We start from the raw sequence: 16104 nt of genomic DNA, 5'->3' as shown, positions 1-16104 counted from the left end.
GGTCAGTTTTCCAAAATCTTCTCCCAAAAAGCTCGGAATCAAGGTTGCCGTGGGAACCCCTAAAGCCAGGCCCTGGTCAGACCAGCAGGCATTTAAATGGAAATGGCCAGTGCAGGCAGCTCTTTAAAGGCATCTCCCTTCTCTCCTTCAGCTCGTCAGCACACATTTGGGCACGGCTGGCCGCGCAGCAAAGACACCCCACCGGCACACCGCGATGTTCAGGCTTAGAAGATTAGGAGATCCTTTTACAGAAACTAATCTGGTGATATAAAGGGGGGACAATGTGAGTGAAAAGGAGAGGGGAGAAGGGCTGGCTCATTTCAAACTGTGCTTCGGCAGCTCAAGTGATATCATTCCGTTTGCCCACCCAAAAATATGCTCATAATGCAATCTGGACTGCTCTTCCCCGGCTGATTGTGTGTCGTTCTTGCGTGTCACGATCCATCAGGATCAACACACAGGCAAGAATCCGGCAGAGAGGCGGAGCACACGCTTCGGATCGCATGCTGAGACGGGAGAGAGTGACATGAGAGAGTGGATGATGGTGCCAGGATGTCATAATAAAATGGGCAGAATGAAAGGCCGCTGTGTCTAACGTGGTTAAAGAGATCAGCTCTTCAAAGCAGCCGCCCCCTTCGTATCTCTCTGATGCACCCCGCACCCAAAGGGCTGCCTTTCAGCCTCACAGTGGTCCGGTCCAGACTCACATGGTGCAGCTGTTTCAGAACGTCTCCGAGTGTATTTATGTGTCTGTTTGTTTGCACACCGCCTGAGGCTAGGATGGTATGCAAAAGCTGCAGTGTGTTATGGGAAGAGCATGAGGTTGGGCATCGGAACGCACAGTGCGGAGAGCGATTTGTTTGTCATCTCCGTGAGTTCAGGGATATTGATCCCACTGTATGTAAATCATTGGAAAATGAAGGCATTTGAATATTTGTGACAGACACGAGTAAGGGCGTTTTGGGTAATTGGTGCAACCTTTACAAAGGGATAAATCTGGGTTTTCTCCTTCTGCAGCAACAAAGGATAATAAATAGTCTAATTGAGCATTCTGCAGTCATCTGAAATCCGCAAACCTTATAGCTGGGATGAGCAACCAGTCCAAAAATCTACATCAGTTTTTTTTTTTTTTTCACCCTTACGACTGCAATTCTTCCATTTAGATTCCGAAACATGAAAGTAACTCTCTCTCTTTCCCTCCGATCTGTCTCTGAAACATTCATTCATTCATTGGTTCATTCATTGGAGAGCTGCAATCAGGCAGAAAATCAAGCTTAAAGAGAGGGAGTGCCAGTGCACAGGGTTTCCTTCCCAAACCTAATCCACTTTTTGTTGCAGGCTACTAAATTGCATTCCTGTAGGCGAGGAGAATGGAGTGGGACTTTGGACTGGGTAATACAGGGGCTGAAAAGACAGAGATATGGGAGTCGTTACCTACATGGCAGGAGATGTCTCCTGACAGCAGCTGTTAGGGCATGCCAGCTTTATAATGCTGCTTGAAATAGTTTGAGAGACTGATTTTCTCCTTGGCTAGGAAATGAATCACCTCGAGACATTCTCAGCTTCAAAATGTAGTATCAAGTTGGATATTGAAGAGGATAAAAGACTTACTTCATTCTCACGTAAAATAATTTAAAGAACAAATGTGACTTCAGAAACATGAAATTTATTTTTTTTTTTCGGGGTATGACAGTATATAGTATATATCGGGGTATATAGACAGACAGACAGATCTGCGATGATTCGTGCTCTTTCAAACACTGGACATTGTCTGCAATGATTTGAGATGATCCCTAATTCTGTATTCACCCTGTGTGGGAGATACATTAGGGACAGGGTCTGCTCTAATCGTTATTGTCACGACTCTCTTTTCCATTAGTCAATGCTTACGTCCACACACGCGCACCACAGACACTGGGCCGCACAAGACTGATTGAAGCTGGGCGCAGTAAGTTAATGAATGTATGCACAGCGAATACAAATAAGGTTCCTACTAAAGTTGATCTAAACAACAAACAAACAAACCACATATAGAGCAGCACAACCAAGGAGAATCTCAGCAGTGGTGAAATTATTCAGATATTCACAAGGAAGCAACACCACGATTGGAGTCGTGGCCTAGTGGTTAGCCTGGAGGGCTTTTTATTTTAAAGGTTGCTTTCAGACCTAAGGAGAATGAATGCTATGTTTTATTTGGAGATCAACTTTGTTTCAGATGATTCCCTTTAAATTCCTTAATAGATTTAAAAATAGACACAAGAACAATTGCTGACATATAGCACAAGTACAGAGCTTTTAATGTGCATGGAAAATGGAAAGAATTTCATCACAAGTGAAGCTACAATCTGGTTTAGATTGAATAATTTTTAAGGCGTGAAACAGAAGTTGAGATTGTCATTTTTTCCTTGTCGTGACGTATATCCAAGTGAAACGGCTTCTGAAATTAGAAAAAAAAAATGTAGGGTAGGGCTTGATATCATCCTTCGGGAATTAATTGGATCGTTGGAGGTTGTGTGTTGCAAACAATTTGAATGTGATTCTCTGTGAGGTGATGCACCGATAGCCGATTAAAGATTTTAAGGGAACATGATTAAAAAAAATAAAATAATGAAGTGCACCGATAAATCATTTATAATAAACACTATATTACATATACAAAAAGAAGATTTGTAAAATTTGATTTCATGCCGACATTAAATCCATTATTCGAGAGGAAGATGAGTCAATGAGTTGTAAATGTTTTTAATGTTGCATATTCCATGTTGGCGTTAATTGTATCTGCTTTTGTGCATATATACTGTATCCCCCTATTTCAACTTATAAATCTTCAGTTGCTGCCTTGATTCCTTGAAAATCAAGTTGGCTGAACTAGTAATTTCACTTTTTTTTTTTTTTAAATGTTGCCATTAGCTGAGTCCTAATGTCACAATGCCAAAATTGTCATGACTTATTGATCATATTATTATTATTATTATTTTTTTATTTATTTATTTTACAGTGAATGAGATATTAAATTAGTTATTTTTCTTTCTTCTAGGAGTGGAGTATGCAAACTCTGACACCTTAAACCATAGCACTCATGCAGACAATGTGGGTTTGAATCCAGCCAAAGTCATGTTATGATCCTGACCCCTCTGCAGCAAAAAAAAAAGAAAAGCAAAAAAAGAAAAGCAAAACCACATCAAAGTCTTCATGGAGAGTTGAGTTTTGGTGTGATAATCTGATGGACAGTGAGTCACTGGTACAGATGACCTGCTGCACTGGGCCAATGAGATGCTGTTTCAGGCCAAGAAAAACAGCCAATCTTGACACAGAAAGACGATCCATACAGACCTGTGAGCCGAACTCATCAACTCTCAGCTACCAGCCTAGGATGAATGAAATCAGACCCCTGCAGCCCTCAGCAGGAGTTTATCAGTGGCTGGCTGAAGGTCCACACACACACACACACACACACGCACGCACACACACACACACGTTCCTACAGTAGATCAGTCTGCGCCAAGCTGCTTGAATTCTTCCACCATTTAGCGATGTCCTCTTTTTCAGTGCCATTGTCTTTGACACCACTCTCTTTGTAAAAGAGCCATTAATTTTAGCCTCAGCTTTGTTCACCCTTTCTCCTGTCTCTTTCACTTTCTGCTGGTCTCCTGTCATTTCCGTGTTCTTCTCTTTCTACATCTCTCTTGTCTGTTCTTTTTCACACCCCTTCGATTTTTTTCTCAAGCACGTTGGTCTGGTTTGCAACGCGGTGTGTTATTTTGAGTTCCCATCGAAGGCAAAGTGTGTGTGTCAAAAGTTATGATTTTACCTCTGAAAACACAAGGGCAATAATTGTGGCAGGTAGAGGCAGGGAAAGAGAACGAGATCTGTAATCTGTTTTCATTGGATCAAACTTTGTGAGCTGGCGAGATGCATAGTGCAGATACTTCCTGGTGTCCCAAGACCAGACCACCCGCAGGCTAACAAACCCTTTCTGATTCACACACACATTACGCTGCAGTGCAGTCCTAGACACACACACACACACACACACACACCAGCTCCTCTTAAATTCCCTCGACCTCCTCCTGCACAGATTAGCTCAGAGTGTTTTTTAACATTTCTGCCTGCTGACTAGCTTATGAAAATACACAAAACAAGGATTAAAGCTTTATATATATATATATATATATATATATATATATATATATATATATATATATATATATATACAATTAATTAACAAAACTATCCATGGAAGTTTTTTTTTTTTTTTTTTTAATAAACATCAATGCTTTTTATTCCAAAGTGAAAAAAAGTATTGAACTTTTTAACTTCATCCAAAATATAATTCTAAACTGAACTAACAAAAAAGGTCTGATTCAATGCTCTATAGCCAAAATCATATTCCATCCTCCATTTTCTCTTTGAATATCCTTTTTTTACTCAAAAATATGTCATATTGTAAAAGTAAAATGGTTTCACAATGACCAGCAGGTACAGTCCACTGGACTCTGAATCAGCGTGTAACAAGCTGTTGTGGTGAGATGAGAAACCAAATTTAATTTAATTTTCAAGCAGTGAAATTATCAAGCCCCTTTTCTTTATTGTCATGATTGACCTTAAGAGATTTGAGGTTATGAAATCTGAATTGCATCGATCAAAGCAACATCTCTCATCATAATATATATATTTTTTTCACTCAGTCTCCCTTCACACTCCCACTCTCCAACAGCTGATAACACAGGCGATGATTAGCCCTGGCGAGTGGCGGCAGAAGGTCACATTTCCGAGTGCGGCTTTCTGTTTCTCCCGCGCGCTCGCAGATGGCGGTGATTAGGGCTAGCAGGACCGAGTGTGACAGTGTAGTAGATGGATCAGGGACAGAACCGAAGATAAATAAACCGGGCTGTTTGCGTGCTGATCCTGTCAGCAAACACACAACAACCGATCTATCAGCAAAGGCAGAAAGAGAAGTGAAGATAAATGAAGTAAGAAAGGGAAAGTGAGAGAGACTGTCGATTGGAGGAGGAACAACAGAAACAGTAAAAACCTTTGAAAAGAATCAAAAATGAGATCTCAATTGTTTCTTCTGGACAGCAATATGTCTAGCCTGGATGCCAGCCCGAACCCCACCCACAACATTTATTGGTCGGGAAGTTTGGTCTGGACCCGATCCATTGAGGAGTAATTATGATCAGGCAAAAAATTTTCGGGCCAATCTAATTCCCAGGGCGGGCTTTACACGATGATGGACAGATGATCTGCAGGAATGTAATCATCACATTATCAAAGAGCGCTTAACTGGTTTCCCTCAAAGATGACTGCAGCTGGAGAATTGAGATGTATAGATTCTGCTGTCACGTCTGTTGTAAAATAAATCGACAGCGAATTCAATTTAATAGACGAACAGAAAACTGCAATCAAGGCATTTGTCGATCGGAAAGATATTTTTGGCGTCCTTCCTACATGATTCGGGAAAAGTTTAACTTATCAGCTGGCTCTGATGTTCGCTGAGAAGATGGGACGTAATGAAAAGCCTGTGGTCGTTGTGGTCGCACTCATGGAGGAGTAAGTAGCAACACTCGCTATTTTACTTCTAAAATAAGTAAGTTCTGTAGTTGACAACTGTATGCAAAGTAGTTGACTTACTGCATTGCTCTGATTGGTTGTAGGTCTGTCCGACTATCCAATTGAGTGCAGAGTTTTTTGGGTTTTTTTTTTTTTTTTTTTCTGGTTCGGTTAATGCCTCATAATCAAAGCCCTTTGGAGCAGTTTCAGACTCATATTCCTACAAGAATGAGTATGACGAAGTCAGGCTACAATATATCGGCATGACACAGAAGTTGTGCAAGACTTTTCTTCCCTATTGTATCTATATATAGTGCATGGCTTCTTGAACAAGACAAATGTTGGGATGAACTTGAATTTACACTTTTGTGCAAACGGAACTCTGGGTGTTACTAAATTAGTGTCCGAAAAGTCCTTGATAGCACTTATTTATGTTATCACTTATAACAATCCAAGTTGTTCAATCAATGGTCAGTTGGGGGTTTTCAAAACAATGCCAGACTTTATTAATCGACTTTATTAAGCGCAGCTTTCCTCAGGGTGAGTGTCAATGAATGATGTGCTATTCTCATTTAATCAATAAAAATCAGATTGACCAAATAATAAGGGTAAAAATGTTACTCTCCAGAACCTAACTTGCAGTTTTATTACTTAATTACTTGCAGTAATTTCAGTAATTAGGCTTGTAAGATTCTAAATCGGCTGGTGTTCCTAAACTTCTGAATTTTATATGGGGTTTCCGAAAGCTCAAAAATGCTGCTTTTGGAGGATGTATTCAAAAGTAGGAAGGCATCAAGGCACCTCTGAATCCAAAGTTAGCTACACTTCCTGTCTCATGAGACACTTTCACCATGTATCTTTCACTGCCTTTGATATCCCACAGTCCTATGCTTTCCATTATGTGACAGGTGAGCTTAAATAAAGATGGTGTCTGAAAGTTGCTGTTGGTGGTCAGTTTGTATGTGAATGTACGTTTTTGACCAATGTTTTCCACTTTCCACGCTTAGTTATTACGAATTCTCACTCTATTCTGCAGTAGATCATTAAACCATGATGTTGCCTCTGAAGTCTGTCTGACATTTGTTTCGTGAGGTACCTTCTTGAGCAAAAGCTCTCCTACAAAATTTGTGTACGTAGTCATGGTCTAAATGGGTTAGTTCACCCAAAAATGAAAATGATGTCATTAATGACTCTCCCTACTGTCGTCCCAAGCCTGTAAGACCTATGTTCATCTTCAGAGCACATTGTCAAGGTATACAAATTCATTGCTTCCTTCTTGTCTTCTATTTATGTTGTTGTATGAAAGCATGTGTGTAGTGGGTGTGACTGAGTTTCATTCCTTGATCCGCTCCAGCTGATCACACTATATATACTCACCGTTGTCTCATTCCCTTTGTCAGATCGTTTGGTGTCTCTTGTGTCGGCGTTCCAATCCTGTCTTCGTGTTCCTGTGGATTATCGTTGTCTTGGTGTTGGATTCGTCGTCTTTGTGTCATCTCCTCACTGCACGGTTTTCGCACTCTGACCATTGATGTCCCTGCGCCATCTGACCACGCCCGAGTCCCGCTGCTGCATCTCTCACCATTTAATAAAGACCCGAGTTCACTTGCATTTGCTTCATGTCCTCTATTGATGATCATGACAACAGTTTAAGATATTTTAGATTTAGTCCGAGAGCTTTCTGTGCCTCCATTGAAAATGTATACAAGGTATACTGTCAGGGTTCCCACACCTTGGTAACTTCAAATTTAAGGACCTTTCAAGGACTTTCCAGGTCCAATACCCTCAAATTGTTAACTTAATGTGGGGACACATTTGTTTTGTATAACAATAAAGGTTCAGGTACCATAGTAGTTTCGTCCATGCATGAACATCAAGGCAACGTACAATACAAAGTACCCCATGAGGGAAACACTTAACATCCTGCGTAAATGTGCATAACTAACAATAATCAAGCAAAGCTAGTGTGCATGGGCCACGAAGTGTTGGCGAAATAACACATTAGCGGACCAGAATAATATAATATGGATTTTTTTTTTTTTTCGGAAAACTTCCATCACAAAATAAATTCAAGCACTTTCAAGGACCTGTATCTATGTATGTTTTCAAAAACTTTCCAGGACCTTAAATATTTTTTTCCTGATTCACAAACTTTCAAGGATTTCAAGGACCCTTGGGAACCCTGTCCTTGTCCAGGAAGGAAATACAGACTTCATCAAAGTAGTCCAGTTTTGAAGCATTGAAAATACATTTTGGTCCAAAAATAACAAAAAATATGACTTTATTCAGCATTGTATTGTCTTCTGGTTCTGTTGTCAATCCACGTTCATGAGACCGCAGTGCTGATGTGTATCTGGTACGTCTGTATATTCGTGTTCAAATAAATATGGCTGGGCAAAAAAAAAATGCAAGTCTTCCTCTGTGTTGAAATCCTTAGACATATTTGCGAAGATTGTTTTGTTTACAGCGTGCGTCTCCCTCAGACTGTAAACGAAGCTCTTTCGCACCAAATAACATCAGTGTCACTGAACGCGGCTTGACAACAGAACCGGAAGAGAATACAATGCTGAATAAAGTTGTAGTTTTATTTTTGGACCAAAATGTATTTTCGATGCTTCAAAAAATTCTAACTAACCCACTGATGTCACATGGACTACTTTGATGATGTCTTTATTTCCTTTCTGGATAAAGACAGTATACCGTACATACATTTCCAAAGGAGGGACAGAAAGCTCTCGGACTAAATCTAAAATATCTTAAACTGTGTTGCGAAGATGGAAGAGAGGTCTTACAGGCTTGGAAAGCATGAGGGTGAGCCATTAATGACATAATTTTCATTTTTGGGTAAATTAACCCTTTAAAAGACAGAGCTGAAAACTGAAATTAAATTAAGGTTCAGAAGCTTAAAAAAACATCTTTGCTTTGAAATCTGAATGAACAAATAACACACAAAAAGAAACAAGTAGCCTGTCATAATCAAGACTTAGCTACTTTTTTTCTTTTGGCGTAAATGGTATTCCACAGTTATCGGTCAGCCATCAACCAAACATAACTTCATTAAAAAAGTGTTTTTCTAATTAATGCTTGTAAAATAGGCTACACGTGACCCGAGTATGCAGTAGAAACATGTGAGCAGGCAAAAATGTTTGTCCTTACACTACTGCAGTCAGTGGATCCAACTTTGTTCTGTAGTTGGAGGGCAAGAACATTGAAGAACTGCGGGAGCAAAAAGAAATCTCCGGCCGTGAAGAAGAAGACTCAAAGTGCATGCGATTAAATGCTGAGGATATTTCTTTCTCACATTGGAGATAGTCTGAGCCTGGGGGACAGCGACTAGAGAGCAGAAGTCTGTAGAAAAGCAGGAAAGATGATTTCGGGGGAGGGGGACGAACATACTCGCAAGATAGTACATTTTTATTGCGAGATAACACTATTAGAGAATGGTCAGGGAAAATAATGGAGAAAGAAAAGAACGAACACAGAGAAGCTGCCTTCAGGCTTCAGTCGTAGTTGGCAAGGGTTAATTATGTCCTCATTTTGCATTCATAATCTCTTCCTGCTCTAAAATGGAGAGCAGCGCTCCTCAGCAACTTTCGTTTGATGATGGAAAGTAATAGAACTCCGGAGACTCAATTGGTCCATTCATCATTCAACAACACAACGCTTGCAGATTTCCATCCACCCGACCAGTCTGCTCTAGCTCAGTCAATGGGAGGTAGATTGGTATTCACTCACGGATGTTATCTTATCAGTAACCTTGAATGTGAAATCAATTTGTTCTGTGCGGGCAGGGCTAGTGAATATTTATGCCAGTTTTGGAGCGAGGCAATTGGCTCCATATTATCTCTGTTACCTGCACCGAACGGGAATGTCAATGATGTACTCCAAATAAAGCATCCTCCTTGTAAACAATGGCCTTATCTCTACGTTTTTCATGGTCGATTGTGCAGTCAGGGCCATGTCGTTTTGATACAGCTGACACGGCGACCGAACCGTGAGGCGGTTATTTCTCCTAAAACAAATGACAATGTTCTTATTGTAAAGCATTTTATCTGCCAGTCAAAAGCAGTGGGAATGTAATTAGCGGTCAAATGGATAATATTTTCAGTTAGTTGATTGTTATTTCATGAGAAAATCACAATTAATGAGATCTTAATTTTTTCACAGCAAAGACATTAAATAGAATAATCAGTGAGATTAAACTAGTGGTAAATAGATCATTTTTCAGACTTTGATACATTTTTTATTCTGCAAGACAAAAATTAGCTAAATGAGAAAATAGGCTAAATAGATATTTCCTCAGTCGGCATGAAATAGAAATTGATCCTACAGTATATCTAACGCATCATATTGATCGTATTCTGAGAACATCATCAAATCAATAAAAGCCCCTAATTTTAATCAAAATCTCACAACTTGAGCTTTTCCCTGGTATCAGTGCTTGCGAAACACTCAAAAATAAAGAGCTGGATCTAATCGCACACTGTGAAAGTTTTGTGAAAACAAAATCAAAAATCACTTCTCGGGATAATATGATACACAGAAAACGCGAAAAGATTTGTCACTACTTCCACATTGTGACTAGGTCTTTCATGTCATTCCATGACCTTTTCATTCCAGACCTTTTCATTCCACGTGCCCCCGGCCTCATGACATTGTAGTTTCCATTGTAGATGTTGTTTCTTAGTTTGTGGAACATTTCTAAAATTGCTCGTCGACCGATACAATCTTACAAGTTTAAACTAGTTGAGCCAGAATCCAAAACACTACATTTGCTGGACTTTCAGCAGAGGAGTTTCAGATCTCAAAATTATTTCAAACTGCACATGTTCATGTATCAACAATAGTATCCTTTGTTTCTACTTTTCTTTTTCCTTTGGAATTTAAGGCAAAACATCAGATAATTTTTGATAGAAATTCTGATCTTTGCAAGAGCAACCACTGAGCAATTTAATGTTCCACTAGGATGCAATTTAATGTTCCACTAGGATGCGGTCATCTTTCAGTCTATGTGTGTGTACCGTTTTGGCTGGTGTTTTGTCACCTGCTCATAAATGTCTTGTAGCAGATTGAAGTCACTGTAGCAGAATACCGTGTGCATTTGTTTCAAGCCAACCTGGGTGAGATCATAACCTGAGGCACAAAGCTACCTCCTTCACCTCTCTCTCTCCTGCAGGTTATTGTAATGCAGCAGATGGCTTCCCTCCACCGCTGAACGTTTCAACAGAACGGCTCACAGCATCCTTCTCCGTCCCACTCTCCCTCGTACTCTTCGCCTCTATCTCTCTCTCCCTACATTTGCCCCCTGTCCCCACAGTCAGAAATGGACACCGGCCAGACCACTGCAGACCAGCGCAGCGTCCCCTCTCCCTCGCTTTGGAAGACAGATTTCAACAAAAACATGGGATGGAAATACCATTTGATTGCAGCGTGTGTGTTTTGACCGAGCTGCGTTTCGCATGCTAGAGATAATGAGGACGGTCTGTGGATTACTTCTACCATGTTGTGCGTAATTCAGACATATTTGTCCGTTGGAGAAAGGTCCATCTATAAATCTGGTTTCATAAGCTTCAGAAGTTGACAAAGACGTAGAGTTTTGTAGAAATCCTAAAGCTCGCCTCAGTATTGGTCTTGGACCATGGCGAACCCTAAAGCCTCGGAAAAGAAATGTGTTTGCGCTCGGCACTGGGGACTTTTGGCATGGCGGTCTGTATGAATTGTCCTGTGGCGCACATGCAAACCGAGGCACTAAGCTCGAGGCCTTGTCCAAACATTTCCCTCACTCTCTCTGGCTCTTAATATTTATCCCTCACTCCATCATTATCTCTATCTCTCGTTTCTGATGAATCACACAAGTGTTCTCTGTATCACACTTTGTGGTTGAAAAGGTTCCAGAGCTTTGTTGCATTATAGAGATGGATCTGTTGAACTTTTCCTAAGTTGAGGATTTCAAGATTGCTGGCAGGGACTAAACCCCTGCTCGCGTCTGATTTATACTGCTGGGTTTTTCTTACACAATCTCATAAATACTTACACACTGGACAGAGAAGAAATTAAGCGGACTGCTTTTTGGCTGCAATTGTGTCTGCAGCGTTTTAGTCTGATAGAAAACCAAACTCTGTTTGAGGATGCTGTGTTGCAGATGCTATGGGAAATGGCTGGGTATCAGAATGTTGTACTAATTGTTACAGAAAGTATAAATACTTTTAAAGTCCTCCTGCAGTCAATAATCCTATAAAAGATCAAAATGACTACATTATCAAACAGTTGCTACTGTTACACAAACCATGTTCCCGTTCCCCATCTCAGAATCAAACTGGTGCCTTCTAAAAATCAGCATCCTAACCCTACTGAAAATAAACCATGTTTTTATTAAAAAAAAACAAAAAAACATGGTATTCACCACGTCTTTAAATGTAATGCTTTCATAGCCCACATATAGGCCTACTAACTCAACACCTGCTCAGAAAGAAAGTCAGGAGCTACCGACCTAAACAATATTTTAAGGAGTTGTAGGTAATACTGTATATTAGCCTGGATGCCAGCCCGAACTCCACCCACAATATTTTTTGGTCGGGAAGTTCGGGCTGGACTCGCTCCATTGAGGAGTAATTATGATCTGGCAAAAAATGATCGGGCCAATCAAATTGCCAGGGCGGGGTTTTTACGATGATGGACAGATGATCTGCAGGGACATAATCATCACGTTATCAAAGAGCGCTTAACTGTCTTCCCTCAGAGATGACTGCAGCTGGAGAATTGAGATTCCGCTGTCGCGTCTTTTGTCAAATAAATCGACAGCACATTCATTTTAAGAGACAAACAGAGAACTGCAATCAAGGCATTTGTTGATCGGAAAGATATTTTTGGCGTCCTTCCTACATGATTCGGGAAAAGTGTAACTTATCAGCTGGCTCTGACGGTCGTTAAGAAGATGGGACGTAATGAAAAGCCTGTGGTCGTTGTGGTTTCTCCTTTGGTGGCACTCATGGAGAAGTAAGTAAAAGAAGTAACACTCGTTATTTAACTTCTAAAATAAATAAAGTAGGCTACGTTCTGAATTTGAAAACTGCGCTATGCAAAGGAGTTGACTTATGCGTTGCTCTGATTGGTTGTAGGTTTACCGACTATCCAATTGAGTGCAGAGGGTTTTTTTTTTTTTTTTCCTGATTCGGTTACGACACGCCTCATAATCAAAGCCCAATGGAGGATATTCAGACTCATATTCTCTCTTGAATATGAGTATGACGAAGTCAGGCTAACTGTATATATCCAACCAACACAAAGGCTTGTCCAACCAGTAGGCAGCAAGACTATGCTATCTTGCTAAGACACCTTCTATTCTGAAAGGAGCCTTGCATTAATCATTTTGCAGTAAAAAAAAAAAAAAAAAAATCCCAGAATGTATCGCAACAACCTCACTGAAAGAGTTTATCCAAAGTGGTTGTATCAACATAAATAAATCGTTGATTGAAATTTACCCAATATTTGTGCACTCTACAGTATTACTTCTGTATACTAAGAATATTGTGTTGTTAGCTTAGCACTTACAAACACTGGAGTGTATGACGCATCTATTTCTGCAACAATTAAGGTAAGTCTGGCCAAGTGTTTTATTTTTCTCTCTTTTTTGTGTGAATACACACACACCCTGGTAAATTACAAAAAGAAAATAGCACTTCTGCAATTGGGTTTCTAATACAGTTTCTAATACAGTAGGTGAGTAATTGGGAGTGATTGTAAATTTGACATCTTTCTCTCCCCTGGCTGCCGTAATTCATCTCTCTCGATTATTTTCTTTCGGAAAGTTGTGGAAATGCAATAGTGATTGTTTTTTTTTCTTTTGCTGTTGGAGCAATTGGGAATGCAAAAGTAATATTTGTTGTGTTCTCCCATGTACAGAAATGTACCCTGCTAAAGTTTACTTTAAGTGACAAACTAGTTAATGTGAAAAAGGTCCATTAGAATCAACTTTGAGTTCCAAAGGTTTCAGACTAAAGGCCTATTTGTGTTATGTTTATGTAGATTGTCCCAATCCCAAATCAGTCACTTTTGAGGCTCCATTTCATTTAGTATGCTTCCAAGAAGACAGACAGGAATCTTACTAGGATTTGAAATTTGATCCTAGAGAAAGCTTGGTAAAATCAATTAGAAATCCTTGAGAGTGGCAAATGAAGAGTAAAAGTACAGAAAAATGAGAAATGAAAACATTTACTAGATAACGTTATGACAGAAGTGAAGAGACAGTGAGAAAGGAAAATAAATTGAAGATTTTAATTGCATTGAACCCCCTCTGCTCTCTCTCTGCCTAACTCTCTCTCTCCATTAGTTGTGTGGTTCCGGTAAAAGCCTGTGGGTGAGTATGACACTGTTAAGCAAACCTCATTACCTTTGTCATCTCTTTCTCATTAATCATGCAGGGCTGTATGAAGCTCACCACAGCATGCGCGCACAGCCAAAGTCAATCACTCACACTTATACACCTCACATATTAATAGGCATGAAATGTCGATAATGTATTAAAAGTAATCCAGCATCAAGTGATAAGTTAAAATCAGCTTGATTCATTTAGAAGGAGGATCTGCAAAGGTAACATTATGTCTGCACTGCAAAAGTGTTCAATTAGAATCAGTTGCCTTGCCTTGTTTTCCAGCACAAATATCAAATAATCCTTAAAACATAATACATTTGAGGCACAATTGTGTAAGATGAGACCTCATTTGAGAAGAATTCTCAGTCTACTTTTTCCCATAATTTTTTTTTTTCCCATAAAAAAATAAATTAAATAATGATTTATGCTGTAGGACCCAATTAACATTATTCCTTGATGATTTCACTCTTGTTCTTCTTTCACCTTTTCTGTACATAAGTAAATAAAATAGAATGAACTTTGCTTTCGTTATGATCTGATTCTGAATTATTATTCTGCAGTTTATCACTGAAACGTGTCCTCAAATCCCGTCTAGAGCCAGAGAGATTCCTTTAGTTCGAAGGAAGGTCAGAACACAGTCTTCACACACACCAGGAATGGCTGTTTGCATAGGGATTAATGGACCAGAGGTCTTGTACAGATTAAGGCTGATTATGGAAATGTAGAATGCAGAAGTTCCCACCAACCATTTGTCAAGAGCTGAAAAGATCTGTTTTTATCCCTTATAACCCCAACAGCCATGGTCAATATGGGATTTATAATATGATTTTTTTTTTATTTTATAATAAATAAATAAAACAATTATGCAATTTTTTTGTATTTTACCTTGAGTGAAAAAATAATAATAATAATAATAACAATAATCTGCCAGAGCCACAGTAAATAACTAAATTAAAATTCGGGATACTAAAATGCTATTAAAAAAAAAAAAAATCACGAAAACGAGACAAAGACAGCATTTATATTTGGTGAAATCCTTGCTAAAAGAAACTCGAGACATTTCCCATGCTCGTCTGGGATAAGGTAAGATAAAAGAGAGGGAATGAATTAATTTGCTGTTGCCGTTCCAGATTTCAATTGTTAATAGTTTCCTTGCTAAACCTTTTTCTACTTTCTTGCTTTTTTTTATCCATGTACTGGAAGTTGTTGAAAAGAACTGATAAAGTGTCTATTGAAAAAGACTGATATCTAGCTGATAAAAAACACCAGCAGTACAATACACAGAGATCTCGCAGAATACAGATATAGGACAGATTCATATAAATGTAAGACCTGGTTTATGGTCCAGATTGTACTTTTCCAGGGCTTAAGGATTTGAAACATGGATTCAGGGTTGGTTTTGTAAAGCATAACGTTCTCAGACTGCACAGTTGTAAGCCGTTTGGGTCCTCATACACTCTATCCTTCACCACCCTCTTAGAGTCTAAGTCCTGGTCCTGTTAAACCTCATCAAGAACTATCAAAACACTCTAGTTCCTGTTACCCCTCTCTCTGTCTCTGCTCTCATCCAGCAGGAATGCCGTTTCTCTTCCTCATTACATATCAACCAGATTCAGGCTGGTGAGTCTTTCCTGAGCAAAGTGTAATTCCTCTAACTTTTTCTTTTTGCTCAATCCTTTCTTTTTTTCCAGGGTGACGGGCGTCTAAATACATGCATAATGAATGCATCTCTCATTAGAATGATTGTCAGAGGAAAAACATTGCTTGGCTCACGGCAGGGTTTTCTGGGATTCTAAAATTACGTTTTCTCCTCGTTTTTTTCCCTCCCTCCTTTATTTATCAAAGGCTTTGCACAATCACCCCTCATCGCGACTGGGACGGCTGTGGGAAACAGATGTTTACTGATTAAGCAGGCGTACCGTGCCAGAGCGGCTGTATTACGGCCCATTCAAAGTGTAGAAAGGACAGGAAAAAAAAAAGTTTAAAGAAAAAAAGAAAGGCTGACAAAACGCAGACACTCATGGGCAGCCCCCTCTTCTGCCGCTGCTTCAACCATAATACGGTTTGATTGTTGAAATTGTTCTTCGGGGGAGAATTTTCATTTTTTTTCCTCTTATTTTTGATACGCTTTTAATGTGTTGGTTATCCCTGCCAAGCTTCTTTTACTCCCAATCAGCATT

Source organism: Pimephales promelas, chromosome 5 (genome assembly GCF_988280905.1).
Source record: "Pimephales promelas chromosome 5, fPimPro1.hap1.1, whole genome shotgun sequence".
Lineage (NCBI taxonomy): Eukaryota > Metazoa > Chordata > Actinopteri > Cypriniformes > Leuciscidae > Pimephales > Pimephales promelas.
The sequence above is the reverse complement of the archived record's forward strand: the minus strand, read 5'-3'. Positions refer to the sequence as shown.